The following is a 17,222-nucleotide window of genomic DNA, read 5'->3' as shown; positions in this document are numbered from 1 at the left end:
GTTCGATCTTGTATTTATCAATATATATCTAAATGTGTATAAAAGCTCCAAGTGTAAAAAAGAAATAGGACTTTGCATATGTGCAAAGGCCCACTCATGATTATCTGATTACAGGACTGGGGCTTAATGCTTCAAAAGGAATATTCACATTCTTAAAATTAAGCATGTGTTTAAGTGTTTCGATGAACTGGTGCCATACAGCAGTGCAAATGAGATCAGAATCTGGCTTTCTATATATGGTATCTTATTTATCCACAAAAGTTTTCATATCTGCTAACATTTGAAAATTATAAACAGAGGTTTGGGGAGAAATAGGAAAATAGGAAAATGCATTTCATCTCCATTGAAATGTACAATATTAGGTTAGGAAAGCTTTCTGCAGATACTTAGTAGAAAAAATGGTTAAGAGATTAATGACAGAGAAGTATTATCTCTCCTAAGCAAGGAGAGTTTAGTTAGCATGAATGGAATTCCTCAACTTTTATTTTAAGGGCTTAACTTAAAATTTTACAGGAGGCAAGAATTTGTGGAGCATTGCTATCCACCAGAGTAAATTGGCCTAAATCACACCCAAAAGTCCAGTATTAAAGAAATAGCTAGATTAAGAACTGTGGTTTTAAAAAAAGATGTTCTTTATATGTGTTAAAATAAAGTCCCAAATAATTAAAAAGAATTTTTAAAATTATGTTTACTTTTCACTAGTTGTGCATTAGTTTTCATTTTCTATTTCATTCACCTTAGACAATGTCAGTTTCACCTTTTGCTGTATAGTTTTTTTCTGTTTAGCTTTCAGGTTCTCATGTGCTAGTACAATGATACAATATCAGAGTTGAAAGCATGCTGGGGATTTCTGTTTATTTTTAACTGTAAAGATACAGAAAGATTTCTCTGGGTTCCCAATTTTTGTAAAAAGCCAGGGCCAAATTTTTGAACCACACTAGATATTTCATCCTTAATACTTAACCTTTCCCACAAAGACTTAAATGGAAGCTTAACTTGGCATGCCACTAGCAATCCCATTGACTTCAATACGGATTTTAATGCTATATATGTCTGTAGGGACCTAACAGAAGGCTATCCCAGTTAGAGAATAGTAACAGAGAGAAAGCCATACTAGTCTATATACTATCAAACAAAAAAGCAGTCAAGTAGCACTTTAAAGACTAAAAAAATAATTTATTATAAAATAATAATTTATTAGGTGAGCTTTCGTGGGACAGACGCACTTCTTCAGACCATAGCCATACCAGAACAGACTCAATATTTAAGGCACAGAGGACCAAAAACAGTAATCAAGGTGGACAAATCAGAAAAAAAATATCATGGTGAGCAAATCAGAGAGTAGAGAGGCAGAAGGGGGCGGGGGAGGGGAGCCGAGAATTAGATTAGATTAAGCCAAGTATGCAAACGAGCGCCTATTGTGACCCAGACCCAGACAGTTCCAACCTCAGTTCAAACCACGTGTTAATGTGTCGAATTTGAATATAAAAGGGAGTTCAGCAGCCTTTCTTTCAAGAGTGTTGTGAAAATTCCTCTTCAGTAACATGCAGACTCTTAAGTCATTAATAGAATGGCCCACTCCATTAAAGTGCCGGCTAACAGGTTTATGGTCAGGAGTGTTTTTATGCCTGTTTTGTGCCCATTATCTCTTTGTCTAAGAGAGTTTGAAGTCTGTCCAATATACTAAGCATCTGGACATTGTTGGCACATGATGGCATATATGATGTTAGTTGAGGAACATGAGAATGTTCCCATGATTCTGTGAATAACCTGGTTAGGTCCAGTGACGGTATCTCCAGAAAAGATATGTGAACAAAACTGGCAGCAGGCTTTGTTGCAAGGAAAAGTCCCAGGAGTGGTGTTCCTGCAGTACAAACTGTGGTTGTTGGTGAGAATTGTCATAAGGTTGGGAGGTTGTCTGTAGGAGAGAACAGGCCTGTCACCTAGGGCCTTCTGGAGTGTGGCATCCTGATTAAGGATAGGTTGTAGCTCTTTAATAATTCATTGCAGTGGTTTGAGTTGGGGGGCTGTAGGTGATGACCAGTGGTGTTCTGTTCTTGGCTTTTTTGGGCCTATCTTGGAGTAGCTGGTCTCTGGGTATTCATCTGGCCCTGTCAATTTGTTTTTTTATTTCTCCTGGTGGGTAGTTCAGGTTTATGAATATTTGGTAAAGGTCTTGTAGTTTTGGTCTCTGGTCTTCATTTTTCAGAATCAAAATTTAGGTTAACAGAAGCCAGTCTCTCCCAGATAGATGTTCATTTAACTCCTAATTATGTTTGCATCTTCTGTGTGTTCAAGCGAGACCTTTTACATTATTTAAATGTAGCTATTTTGTGACTAAATTCACAGTCTAACACATCCAGTTGTCTTCAGAGACACTTTGCGTCGCGGTTCACTAATCTAATAAATGATTATGGTCTATTGAGTCATTGTCAGTGATAAGCATGTAGCTACTCACCACTAGCAAAAAAAAAAATCCTTATGAAGTAATTTTGCATATGTTCACTCAAATATTTTTCTAAATAAACTTTTCTTATTCAGATTTATAGAAGCTTATCAAATAGTTTAGACAGAATCATATTTCTCAATAGAGCTGTTGATAGGTAAAGGAATGTGAAACATAAATGGGCATATTAAGCTGCTTATAACATATTCTTAAAACTGGCATAAATAGTTTTTCCCCCATGTTGTATGAAAGCAAATTTCAGCCTAGGGTGAATTGTGACCCTGCATTACAAGTTTCAGCCTGAAACAAATCTTAATGGTTGACTTATAAATAACTGCTAAAATTAACATTTTGCTGGGAATGCTGACAGACCATTTAGTAGTATGAAATGTACCCCCAATGGATGTGATTTTGTAAGTCCTCCACACTCTCAGGCTATGTCTACACTAGCCGCTTTCTTTTGAAAGGGGCATGCTAATGAGTGAGTTGGGAAGATGCTAATGAGGCACTGTCAAGAATATACAGTGCCTCAATAGCATAATGGCGGTCGCGTACAATTTGAAAGCACTGCTTTTGAATTATGCACCATCCATGTAGACGGGGGCCTTTTGAAAGAACCCTTTCGACTTTGAAAGCCCTTTCGTCCTATTTGGTTTTTGGGAAGAAGGAAATTTCGAAGTCCAGGGGGTCTTTTTGAAAGGCCCCCGTCTACATGGGTGGTGCACACATTGAAAGCGGTGCTTTTGAATAGCATGCAGCCGCCATTATGCTAAAGAGGCAACTGCATATTAATGGCAGTGCCTCATTAGCATCTTCCCATCTGGCTCACTACCATGCCCCTTCAGAAAGGAGGAGACTAGTGTAGATGCGGCCTCAGTGAATCCGTAGGTATTCTGCACCAGAGGTCCACATCCTTAGCTGGCAGAAATTGGCATTGATCCCTTGAGGTCAAAGGGGAGGCACTAATTTACACCAGCTGAGGATCTTGTAGCTTTGGGACCTAGATATATTAGGTTCCTATAGGAAGCATCCAATAATTCAGTGAATTTCTACTTACTCTGACAACGCTACACCAGCTAGTTACGTTCTTGCATATGGAGAAATCCAAGCAGTGCTGCTAGATAAGGCCTCAAAGGGCAGCCTTATCTTTGGATGCTATTTTTTGAGACTGCTTTACTCAGATATGCATGTTAAACTCCCCCACGTGAATGACTGAATATCATTCCTTTCCCATGATATAGAAATGTTCCAGGTTGTCATGGTGGTTAGCAAGCACTTCATGAGAGAGGAAAATATTTCTGCTGAGAGTGACTTTGTAGCAGTTTTTGTCAACTGCTTTTTTATTTTTATATTCAAATACGATCTTGGCGTGTGTTGTACTGGTCTCTGTAGCCAGGAGTATTTTGGGATGAGGAGAATATTTTGTTAGTCTTTAAAGTGCTACATGACTGTTGTTTTGGTTTTTTTTTTTCTGAGAATGGAGTCTCAGAGGTATCTGCAGAGGTCACAAGTGAAAAAGTTAGGTATTGTTTTCCTCCAAGTGAATTAATGCATTACAGGATATTCAAATAAAACAGCTTCCTATAATGATGTGTTTTCCCAAGACACACTTGATCCTGGGTAAGTGAACAGATGAAATATATGGACACTGGGAAAATATTATTAAGAATCCATTGTTACAAAGGAAGTCCTCCATGTACTAAATACATTTTCCTTCGTGCCAAAAGGATTTTCTAGTGTTGATTGCCATGTAGTTCCTGTTTATTCTAGATGTTTCTAGTCCTTAATTCAAGACTTCTCAATAAAGTAAGCACTGAAGATAAGAGAACCTCCCACAGGATAAAAATAAGAGCATTGATGACAGCAGAGGCACATGACCTACATAACTAATAGAATGCAATTACAAAAAATATATCTAAAATAGTTTCTGTGGAAGCAGTGATGGGAAGCTGTTGATGTTCTGCCCAGGGGTTTTGGGAAGGGTGGGAGAAAGCCAACAAATGGTTTCAATATGCACCCTCAAAGTGAGAGAAGTTTGGAGATTTAATGAACTGCAGTTTTACATTATCAGCCTGTTACTGCTTTAGGCTAGAGATAGGGAGGGCTTTCCAGGAATAAAATGCAGAGGGAAAGAAAATGAAAGTGCAGGGGAGTTTTACACTCTGAAAGGCTTTGCGGGAAACACTGAGGCTGGAAAATTACTGCCTGAAATATATTTGGTGCTGGATTAATGAGTTGTCCCTTTTTGACCTGAGCAGCTAGTCAAAGTTCAGGGCTCTTGAGATGTTTCAATTGGGAGTAGAAATTGATGATGAGCCTGATAGTTTCTTCAATGCAATCTTGCGTATTACAAGGAACGTACAAAATCTTGATTCCCTAAATGCAGGGAAGACCCAAATCAAAAGGAACAGATTTTGAGCTCACAACCCCAAGGCTATGCCTACAATACAAGGTATATTTGAATTTAAGGCAGTTAGCTCAATATTACCACTTCATTGTAAATACCATTAGTTTGATATAGGGAGCACTAATATCGAGATCGTAATGTCATCGGAACCTGCTCGATGTAGCATCAAGTTCAAATTTAAAAGTTTGAATAAAGGCCGGTGTGAAAGCACCAAGTCTTAAAATTAAATTTATTAGCCTTGAGAGGTGTCCCATATGTAACCCACAGTGCCCACAGTGCTCTGCTCTGGCCGCTGCTCTGCAGGTGTGCAGGAATTAGGTAACAGGAATGCCATGAATTTCAAATCAGGACAAGGAAGCCTGAGACTGTGGGGTGAAGTTTGTATGAGAGGCTGAGAAATGTCTTTCTTTGCTAGTAGCGCTGTGAGTACATCTACCCAGTACAAATGGCCCCAGCACGTACTTTGTGGTTCTGTCTCTACACTTGGGATTTTTTTTTTGCACTCCCTGGTGCCAGCCTCTGCCCTGATGCACCACATGGCAGCAAGACTGTTGTGGGGGTTGTGCTTGCATAAGAAGCTGAGAAACTTCTCAGCAGTGTACATTTGTGCTCCTCCCCACCATCCCCCACAGATGCCATGCAGTTGGGGTCTTTCCTGCACTCAACCACATCACGTGGGCAGCCCCCGACCCAATAAAAGGACATGCCTGCTGTTTGGTGCTGACCATGCTGCCAGGCAGCACCATGTCCTGTCTTGCGCGTGGTTAGGGCTCCAAGGGCAGGAAAGATTTTTCAGAGGCTTGCAGCTACCTGGGGGGAAGTCTTCGTCCAGTGGCTAAGATGTTCAGGGATTTTCTTTCACGTAGGGGGACTGGTTCAACTGGCCCCCCACTGAACACACTCCCCGCACCCCCTGCTAGCTGCCGCTGAGGGGAAGTTTTCCCTGGTGGCTAAGATCTTCAGGGCCTTTCTGCTGCACAGGGGGACTGCTTCAACTGGCCCCCCACCAAAAATGTTTTGGGGCCCTTCTGCCAACGGAGGGAAGTCTCCCCCAGCTGCTAAGATTTTTGGGGCCTTTTTTCCACATGGGGAGACTACTTCAGCTGCCCCCCCAAAACTCCCCCGTGCCTCCTGCCCCAACAAGGACCCAGGGGCAGCTGCCACCGGGGCGATGTTTCCCCGGGTGGCTAAGATTTTCGGGGCATTGCTGCTATCCCCCGTGTTGGCAATTACTGTGTAGTGAAGAGGGAAGACAAAAATATTTTTTCCTAGCCTTTTCTGTCCTCTTTCTTCTAACTTTGGTCCCCTTCATGCAGGGAAGAGTAGGTGGAGGGCCAACTGAGAACACAGGCTGTGCACAGAAGTTGTATAGTGAACTGGGAACCCAAAAACTCTCCCCTCAGCAACTCTTTTTTTCCCCTAATCTTTGCAATCTACTCTTTCTTCATGCTTCATGTCCCTGTATTATTTTCAGGGATTGGATGCAATCAAGGGAGTGGGGACAGTCAGTGGACGGTCAGTTGAGAAGACATACACCTGCTGATTTTTATAAAATCGTTGATCATTCAGGTACAGAAGAAAGAGATTTCTGTTAACTTGGCGATTTTTCTTGATGCCCTACTTTTCCTTCCTTCTGACTGGAAAAATGGATGGTTGCTTGCCACAGGAGGGGAATGAGGGCAAAGCAATGTAGGAAGATGATGTCAAATACCAGCAAAAATACCTAGAATGGTACGTGGATGAGGGAACTGAGGGGTAGATTCCCACAATGCACTGCTGCAACAGCTGACTCAGTGTGGCAGCAATAAGTCGGCTTTGTGAAGAGCGTGTGGGGAGGTGAGGATAGTCAAACTCAAATTTATACAATCCAGCGTTACAAAATCGATATTAATGCATTCAAATTCATCTTGTAGTGTAGACGTAGCCCACGTCTCTTTTTCCAGCATCAGATCGGGCTTTTCCAGGGTCACACTGTGCTTGCTCACAGGATGCTGCTTGGCTTCTCTTGCCCTTGAATCTCTGTTTCTTGCTGGTCCTCCCACCCCACAGCTATTCTTTTACATGCACATTCAGACACAAACAAACACTGAGCAAAACAATACATACACAGTGCAAGAAAGCCTCTGCCCACAGTGGTGCTAGTGTCTGAACAAACTCCATTATGTCTTGTTTTAGGTGTGACCCCTGGCTTAGTCTAAGGTGCCACAGGAGTTCTGGCTGTTCGTTTCTTACTACTATCTTAAATGAAAGGTACATTCACGCATCATTTTCAAGGAGGCTTTGACTCAATTTTTAACAAAGTTTAACCTGCCTCATAACAGACAATCCATTTACGGAATAAGGGTGAAAATATACAGTCCATCCCCATGAAACCCTCATATAAAGGTTGTAGCCAAGTGGAATGTGGCACATGTAGGTGATGAAATTAACCCTCTTGTTGGGACCAGGCTCAGTGACTCTGACTATCCTCTGGTGGCTAAAACTTCATGAGTTAGAATAGTGTCTGCAGTGCTCTTGTTTGGGCTGTTGGGGCAAGTGGGTATGAACATGAGGCAATATGAATAAACACAAATTTGCTTGGATGTCCCATGTGCTGCCCCACAATGGTCTTCCAAAAGGGAAGGTTTTATCTGTGGCACATGTTGCCAGCTCTTCCACCTAGGATCCCATTCCCTCACATGTCCTGTGCGTGACCTCCATGGTGTGGAAGGCCTTGCTGTGGCCCTCAGTATCACTCAGTACACCCTCTACCTTTTTCGTGTGTTTCTCTGTAGAGGGACATTTAATATTATGTATTATGTAGCAATTTTAGTTAACCCTTTACGGCTGTGGCTGATAAACCGTCAGCTGGATTTTCAGATCCCTTCACAAAACATATTGGTAGCCTGTCTTGTTTTTCTTATCATTAAGCTGAGCTGTCAATGTCAGTTGAGGGAATAACAATTTCCTGGTAGAGTGAGTTGATGTGGATGAGCAAAAAGTATAACAATAACTCTGCATCAACCTAAATAGAAATGAGCGTGAGTGATACAGAGTAAAAAAAGTGTGTGTGTGTGAGTGTGTACACACCATTCCAATCTGCTCTTGTATTTGTGTAGTCAGAGAGTACTTTATAGGATTAAACCAGGAACTTCAATGAAGCCTAAGAGAGTTGAATGCCCTAATATTATTGAGCTGCCTTGGGCTTTGGGTCTCAACTCCCACAGACTCCAATGAAAATTCTAGCTTTAAGTAGTGTAGGTCGCAAGAGGTCCCAGTCATGAAGACCTATCTTCACAGACCTGCCTTGTTCTAGTAAAGTTAGGATGCTTATTTTGTTTTTATTTTGCTAGTTGTCTGCTTGGTTATCTTTTTCTTGTCCTTTTCTGCATTGTTTCCCTACTTGCTGTCTGCATCTGTTGGGCACAACTTTGCCTGGGCTAGAACCAAACCCGGCATCTTTCTTTCAGCCAGCTGCTGCACTATCAGATTGGTCCAGCTATTAGGCTAAACTATGTACAGTGTTAAACAGGACACTGCATAGTTCACTGCAGAGTGCCTTAACAAATTCAGTGAGGGTGAAAGTAGTAGAGAAAGCGCTCTGTTCAGGCATGGCAGAGGCACAATGGGGAGTTAATAAGTAGCAGGCAGAAGTGATATGCGGAGGGGGACATGCAGGGTCATGTACCTCCCAGATTTCCACCAGAGTTTGCGACCATGTTTCAGCTCCATCGTGCAACAGGGTCTCCTTCCCGCATGGCTGCTGCTGCTAGCACAAGTGAGTGTCAGGAGCAACAGTTGGGATGGGTTGCTAGTTTATGGGAGGGGAGACTGCAGGTATGTGGGGGACTGCCTGGGTGAGGGGAGTCATGGCTCAAACTGTTCTGGGAGTGGCCAAAGCTTTAAACTGTGGGCCTCTCCTCCCGGTATCAGGAGGTATGAGTTGTCTTGGGCAGGATCCAACCTCTGTAGATGAGGCTATGTCTAGACTGCAGGGTTTTGTCAACAAAACCACCAGTTTGACGTCAAAACCCAGGGAGCATCCAGATTGTGCAGCTAGTTCCGTTGGCAGTAAGTCGACAAAACAGAGCAGTTTTGTTGACAGCCAAAATCTGCTCTCCAGGAGGAGGAATGCCTCTGTCAGAGAGATCTGTTGGCAAAAGGCAGGTCTGGACGTTCTAGGGGGCCTTCTGTCAACAGAAAAGGTCTCTGGGATGCCACGGATGTGCCCTATGGTTCCTGCCTCCAGCGCTTCTTAAAGCCACAGGGAGCCCAGGGAACCCCACAGCAGGAAGCTCAAAGTGCGGGAATAGCCGAGTGACACACTGCAGTCCCCCACGCCCTCATAGCCTCACCTTTTCCAGAGCTCTAACATGGCTGGGCATCAGGCAGCCCACAACCCGCCTGTGCCCTCAAGGGAGCAACCTCATGGGTACCAGGATCCACCCTAGGGGTCTAACACCCTTGCACAACTGGCTCTGGAGCAAGTGAGGGCCAACGTTAAAGACATGCAGCAGGGGTACATAAGGGCCCAGGATGTGGTGGGGGGCTCAAGGGCACGCCCCTCACAGCCGGCATCTGCCCCCCATCCGAGGAAGAAGACCTCCTCCTTCCCCTCCATGATGTTGTTCAGGATACAACAAGCCCCCACAGCCTGGGAAATGTTGTGTTCCCTTCACGTCTAAGTGGGTCAGGAGGCACGTGAACCGTGCCTTGAGGTGGCCGAAGGCGCACTTGGCCAGCATCCTGGCATGGTTCAGGCACTCACTGATTTGTTCCCTGCAGGGGTCCATTATACATCTTCATCAGCCATGGCATGAGGAGGTAGGTCCTTTGAAGGGCAGGGGCGAGCCAGGAGAAGAGTTTCAAGAAGGTGGTCTTCTGCAAGTGGAAGTTTTGGAGCCACTGCTGGTCATCCCACTGGTCCATTGTCAGCTGATCCCACCAGTCCAAACCAGTGTGGTGCCTCCAGAGCCTCCTGTGCATTGGGGGCTGGGGGGGGGTACAGGAGTGTAGCTCCTGCTGCTGGGATGATGGCCCTGATGGTGCTCTTGCGCTCACCCTCGGTGAGGAATAGGAAGACGGCTAACAGAAAGTTTAGCACAAGCTGCAGCATGTCCATGTGGTACCATTGCAAGCCCAAGGGCTGCTCCAGCAGCATAGCACCCAGGGACTGGTTATCAGAGAGGTAGCTGTGTTAGTCTGTATCTTCAAAAACAACAAGAAGTCCTGTGGCACCTTACAGACTAACAGATATTTTGGAGCATAAGCTTTTGTGGGCGAAGACCTACTTCTTCAGATGCATCAGTGGAGGAGGTGTTCAGAGGAAGACTTAAAGAGACTGGTTATATCACCCACAAATGCAGGACAAGTTCAGGGGGCACTGTGAGAGCTCTGCTGTCCCTTGCAGAGGTAGGCAAGCCTGCAGCAGGGGCAGGGAATGGCTGTCAGGAGGGGTCCCTTTTAGTGTGCATCTCTGCAGGGCTCCGGCACTGGCTCTCGGAAGGAACTGGTGACCTGCAACACTGGATCATGTGGTTTCGGCTGACCATTTTGCCGAAAGGATGGCTGGGCTGTCTGGCCCCACTCTGTTGACAGAGTGAATCTCTCTTTTGATGTCACTTGGTGTCTGGACATGATATATTGACAGAAATTTTGTCACAAGATATCTTCCAACACAAACTTCTACTGACAAAACCCTGCAATCTAGACATAGCCTGAGTGCAAATGGCACTGAAAGTAGGAGCTGAGGAACAAGGAGGGAGGAAGTATTGGCAGCTAAAGAAGATGGAGAATTCTAGGAAAAAGAATCTGTCAAGTCATAGGATGGGTAATTGGAAAGCTAAAGATTAGGGAAAACAAGTAGTCCTCTTTCCTGTGCCCATACTCCCATAGCTGTCAAAAACACACTACACACTTTTTCCACCATTTGCTTGGAGTGACAGATGTCCTAGTTTCACAATTCAAAAATCTGATCAAGTTAAGTAATGAATTATACAAGTTAAATTAAAAAAAAAAATAAGCCTGAACACTTCAGCCAACCCTGAAATGAGGCTATCTCTGGGCTGGAACAGGGCAATTGTTTAGCATCGTGGAACAACAGCAAACAGTAGTTTAGAATGCTAGAGCCACATATAACTGCAAGAAAAGGTTAATAGGCACAAGGTAGCTATCCATGTTTAAAATTTGGCCAGGACATCAAAGCTGACATTCTTAATCACACACAAATTCCCTGAGTTTTTTATTGACTCCAAGTTGCCAGGATCTTGTTTTTATCTCTTGTATGGACAACTGCCTTTTAATACCCCAGGCTGTGGCATTTGTTCACTATTGAGTTGAAGGTGATAGACTTACATATTAAATCATAATTTCTTGCAATAACAGGATTTTCTCCATGATGGCCTCCCATCTAAATACAGCCTGGTGTTACAACGGCTGAGGGGACTCACATATGAGGTGTTTTTCCAGTAGTTCTAACTGCAAAATCTTTTTGTTTTGTATGATTTATGAAAATTTAATCTTTTGGGCATAGGGGATCAAATTTTATATGTACTAACTAGCATTTTTTACATTATTTATAGGTTCCACTGCAAACAATAACAGTACCATTTATACTTGGGGAAATAAGTTGTGCAGTTAAATATAGTTTGTGTTATTTGTCTGCAGAAAGAGATAAAAAATACTGTAATAAAAGGAGTCCCAAGTAAATATTTGGAAAGAGAAAAGTACAAAGGAGTGGCACACCAGTGCTGGAAAACAAGTGCAGAGCTTTAGTATTGTCTAGCAATATGCCAAACCGTTTGGCAAAAACTCAAGTATTGTGTTTTGAACTTGGGTGGGAAAGGTATTTTAATGTAGCTGTTGCTTCTACTTAGATAAATGGTATTCACAGTATTTTCTCATTTATAAAGGGAGATAGTGAACTTAGCAGTATGTTTTTTGTTTACTTCTCAGAAATTGTATCCTTGTATAATCATGAACAAAGAAATTTTACATGCATTGCCTGCGTTCATTGTCGGTTGGCCTTGCGTGGGTAGCAAACTCCAATATTTTCAAGTTCATACTTTGTTAGACATGGACATTTCTGCTCTGGTTAAAGGTATTCCAAGTCAGTAAGTAGCAGAGTCTCTAAACAATTTTGATGTTTATTTTTTATTTTTTTAATGTACAGTAAGCGTGGGACTGTACCAGCAAAAATATACCTATGGGTTTTTAGAGTGCTTTCTGGATGCTGGCTCTATACAAGGCCAACTTTGAAGGGCAGGCCTGCTGCACCAGGACAAGAGGCATCTCTAGCTCTGTGACAGGAGTTACTAGTATAATCAAGGGGAGTAGAGCACATGTAAATTAGCTCTCTGCCTCCAGCAAACCGTAAGATTCCTTGTGCTAGATCCATTCCTTTTCCTCATATGAGGTTGTGCAACCTGCAAGGATTCCTACAGGGGTTTTATTAATGGTCCCATTGTCACAGACTTCCCTTGTGACATAGGACCCATCATTTAAGGTTCGGTATTAAGGAGAATCTTTTCACTGATTTAAAAAGGAAGCAGACGGGGACTTGAATTAGCCTGTGCCTCAATTTGTCCACCTGAAAAATAGGGATGAAAAATATTTGCTTGTTGTACAGGAATTTGTTTAAAGTCCTTGGTTTTGATTGGATGTTTTGAGGTTAACAGATGGAAAATGCTTAGAAATGCAGTTTTCTGTTTTTTAAAGTTTCAAAACCTTTATGCTTTATTTATGCAGTATGCATTCCTCCTGGGTCACAGGCGATGGAGACTTTTTGGGACTCTTCCTCCTCCTCCCACTGTGTCACTCTGGAATGACTTGCCTGAAGGTTGACGGGAAAGCAGTGAGAGACAGGGAACAGAGGAGGAGGAGGTGGGGGGCGGGCGAGGGCAGGGCCTAGAGCAAGTCAGGGTTAGAGCATGAGCTGAGCCATGGGCAGAAGTGGTGGGCTGGGTAGCTAGCCTAACCAAGTACCCAATGGGAACTTCACCCACCAACTAGGCTGACAGTCCTGGAATATAGTAAATCTTTTGCGCTGACTCTGGTTGGAAAAGGAAAGGTCCTTTATAGTTTTCACGTGTCAGAAGGATTTTTGAATCCTTTCTTAGACAGACTATGTAATTTTATTAGAGCCCCACAGCTGGAGATCAGCCAGGAGGGAGCCTTCGGCCACTGATTGTTATGGGGTAATATAGCAGCTTATCTTTGGGGATAAATGGACCTTTCAGTCCACAGAGGCTGAATCTTACTGCAACTTTTTAAAACTTCTTCCCACATGTTCCAGTTGGATGGGGAGGAATGTCTAGGGGTGACGGGGTGGGGAGGAAAGGAGGGAGTCATTATTCACAGCTGCCAGCTGGAGAGTATCCCCTTGGAATGGGGAGAGGCCTCAGAGATTAATTTGGACTCCACAGGGAACCATTGTTTTTTAACTTGAAAAATGTTAGCGTATCAGTAGAGCGATAAGGAAACAAAAGTAACTCTGAGCTACATTGCAAATAATGCTACTTAATGAATACTGTTACAAACTGGGCTGAGGGAGGGATCTGGGGATAATCAGGGTTCAGGGTTGTTTGTTGTGGGGATGATTGTTACAACTCTTACTCATCTGCAGTGAGAGCAAGATACTGAAGAATTGGATCTGTCCCACAAAAGCTCAGACCTAATAAATTATTTTGTTAGTCTTTAAAGTGCTACATAACTCCTGGTTTGTTTTGATAGAATACAGACTAACACAGCTACCTATCTGTCACTACTACCCTTGTTCCTCTGCTCACTGTGATTCTAGCAGGCAAAGAGGAGGGAGAGCAAGGGCTGATTGCTTCTGTGAGCAAACAAGTTGGCAGGATGGTGTAGAAGCGCAGAGAGTAGGAGAAATCTTAGGTCTGTCCCTCCTCCCCTGCTCACGGGCCAAAGTAGGTGGCTTGTTACAGAGAGAAGGGAAACAAGATGTTTTCATGAAAAGGAGAGAATTTACTCCTTATCCCCCAGAAATTCGGGGCAGCAGAAGAGCCATTAGTAACCTCTGAATCGTAATTCAGTCGGTGCTCTTTTCCTGGGGCAGTGCAGCATGTGGAGAGTAGAGTGTAAAGATACAAGCCAGCCTATTGCTTTTAGCTGTCACCCCAACACCTGATTCCATTATTCAGATATTTTCCCATAAACATACATGTTTCATCATTATTAGTGTACTGAGCAGCATGCAGCAGGGAAGAGGCCCTCCTTTTAAATGACAAAAGAAAGTTTTATGTGCCCTTTTGAAGAGACTGGACTACTCTGCATTCAAATCTAGGCAAATTAAATTCTGATTATATGGACAAAAATCTTTTCTTCATTTTTTACAAGATTAAAAGTGCTCTTGTAAATGAATGGTACTAGAAATTTTGTTAGAGTACTGTTCGTGGTGGTCACTAATCTGAACCATTAAAATCTTTTCACATTGGCTACGTCTACACGTGATGCCTACATCGAAGTAGCCTATTTCGATGTGGCGACATCGAAATAGGCTATTTCAATGAATAACGTCTACACGTCCTCCAGGGCTGGCAACGTCGATGTTGAACATCGACGTTGCGCAGCACCACATCGAAATAGGCGCTGCGAGGGAACGTCTACACGCCAAAGTAGCACACATCGAAATAAGGGTGCCAGGCACAGCTGCAGACAGAGTCACAGGGCGGACTCAACAGCAAGCCGCTCCCTTAAAGGGCCCCTCCCAGACAGAGTTGCACTAAACAACACAAGAGCCACAGAGCCGACAACTGGTTGCAGACCCTGTGTATGCAGCATGGGTCCCCAGCTGCAGCAGCAGCAGCCAGAAGCCCTGGGCTAAGGGCTGCTGCACATGGTGACCATAGAACCCCGCAGGGGCTGGAGAGAGAGCGTCTCTCAACCCCTCAGCTGATGGCCGCCATGGCGGACCCCAATATTTCGAAGTTGCGGGACGTGCAACGACTACACGGTCCCTACTTCGACGTTGAACGTCGAAGTAGGGCGCTATTCCCATCCCCTCATGGGGTTAGCGGCTTCGACGTCTCGCCACCTAACGTCGATGTTAACATCAAAATAGCGCCCAACACGTGTAGCCGTGACGGGCGCTATTTCGAAGTTAGTGCCGCTACTTCGAAGTAGCATGCACGTGTAGACACGGCTATTATGTAACAAAATAAAATAAAAATATGTGTTATCATTGAGAACTGCCTCTAGGAAAGTCAGATAATGATTTGACAAGAATAGCCAGATGTGAAAGCTTATTCCTTCTGCCCTTATTTCTAACCCCTCTCCAATGCTGGCTTATGCCTTTAGACTAGCATGCCAACAACGAATCGATTACTGCAAAATCTACTTTATAAGTTTTTCGTAAGCATGCCCACATGATCTGAGATTTCAAAGAACAGAGGTAGTAGTACATTGAATGGCTTCGTTTTGATCCTCTGCAGCTGCTGAACTTGCATGACCCTAACTAAATAACAGTCCTGATATATAGTAACAGAGAGATAGCCGTGCTAGTCAATATACTATAAAAAAAAGCAGTCAAGTAGCACTTTAAAGACTAACAAAATAATTTATTGGATGAGCTTTTGTGGGACAGACCCACTTCTTCAGACCATAGCCATACCAGAACAGACTCAATATTTAAGGCACAGAGAACCAAAAACAGGAATCAAGGTGGACAAATCAGAAAAAAAATTATTAAGGTGAGCAAATCAGAGAGTAGAGGGGTGGAAAGTCAAGAATTAGATTAAGCCAAATATGCGAAGGAGCCCCTGTAGTGTCCCAGAAAATTCCCATCCCGGTTCAAACCATGTGTTAATGTGTCGAATTTGAATATAAAAGAGAGTTCAGCAGCCTCTCTTTCAAGAGTGTTGTGGAAATTCCTCTTCAGTAACATGCAAACTCTTAAGTCATTAACAGAATGGCCCACTGCATTAAAATGCCGGCTAACAGGTTTGTGGATCAGGAATGTTTTTATCATAGAATCATAGAGTACTAGGACTGGAAGGGACTTTGAGAGGCCATCGAGTCCAGCCCCCTGCCCCAATGGCAGACCCAAGTACTGTCTAAACCATCCCTTATAGACATCTATCTAACGTGTTTTTAAATATCTGCAGAGATGGAGATTCCACAACCTCCCTAGGCAATTTATTCCAGTGTTTGACCACCCTGACAGTTAAGAACTTTTTCCTAATGTCCAACCTAAACCTCCCTTGCTGCAGTTTAAGCCCATTTCCTCTTGTTCTATCCTGAGAGGCCAAGAAGAACAAGTTTTCTCCCTCCTCCTTATGACACTCTTTTAGGTACCTGAAAACCGCTATCATGTCTCCCCTCAATCTTCTCTTTTCCCTGAACAAGCCCAATTCTTTCAGCCTTTCTTCATAGGTCACATTCTCTAGACCTTTAATCATTCTTGTTGCTCTTTTCTGGACCCTCTCTAATTTCTCCACATCTTTCTTGAACAACTTTATGTCTGTTTTGTGCCCATTAGTTCTTTGTCTAAGAGAGTTTGAAGTCTGTCCAATATACAAAGTATCTGGGCATTTTTGCCACGTGATGGCATATATGATGTTAGTTGAGGAACATGAGAATGTGCCTGTGATTCTGTGAATAACCTGGTTATGTCCAGTGATGGTATGTCCAGAAAAGATGTGTGGACAAAGCTGACAGTGGGCTTTGTTGCAAGGAAGAGTTCCAGGAGTGGTGTTCCTGCAGTACAGACTGTGGCTATTGGTGAGAATCGTCATAAGGTTAGGAGGCTGTCTGTAGGAGAGAACAGGCGTGTCACCTAGGGCCTTCTGGAGTGTTGGATCCTGATTAAGGATAGGTTGTAGGTCTTTAATAATTCATTGCAGTGGTTTGAGTTGGGGGCTGTAGGTGATGACCAGTGGTGTTCTGTTCTTGGCTTTTTTGGGCCGATCTTGGAGTAGCTGGTCTCTGGGTATTCATCTGGCCCTGTCGATTTGTTTTTTATTTCTCCTGGTGGGTAATTCAGGTTTATGAATATTTGGTAAACATCTTGTAGTTTTTGGTCTCTGTCAGTAGGATCAGAGCAAATGCGATTGTACCTAAGGGTTTGACTGTAAACAATGGATCTAGTTATGTGTGCAGGATGGAAGCTGGAAGCGTGTAGGTAAGTATAGTGATCAGTGGGTTTCCGGTACAGTGTGGTACCGATCAGGCCATCCTTGATTTGTACTATAGTGTCCAGGAAATGTCTCTCTCACGTGGAGTATTCGAGGCATAAGTTGATTGTTAAAGTCTCTGTGGAATTCTTCTAGAGTCTTTATACCATGGGTCCAAATCATAAAGATGTCATCAATGTATCTTAAGTAGCCGACGGGTAATAGGGGACGAGAGCTGAGGAAACGTTGTTCCAGGTCAGCC

This window comes from Carettochelys insculpta, chromosome 12 (assembly GCF_033958435.1).
Source record: "Carettochelys insculpta isolate YL-2023 chromosome 12, ASM3395843v1, whole genome shotgun sequence".
Classification (NCBI taxonomy): Eukaryota; Metazoa; Chordata; order Testudines; family Carettochelyidae; genus Carettochelys; species Carettochelys insculpta.
This window is presented reverse-complemented; position numbering follows the sequence as displayed.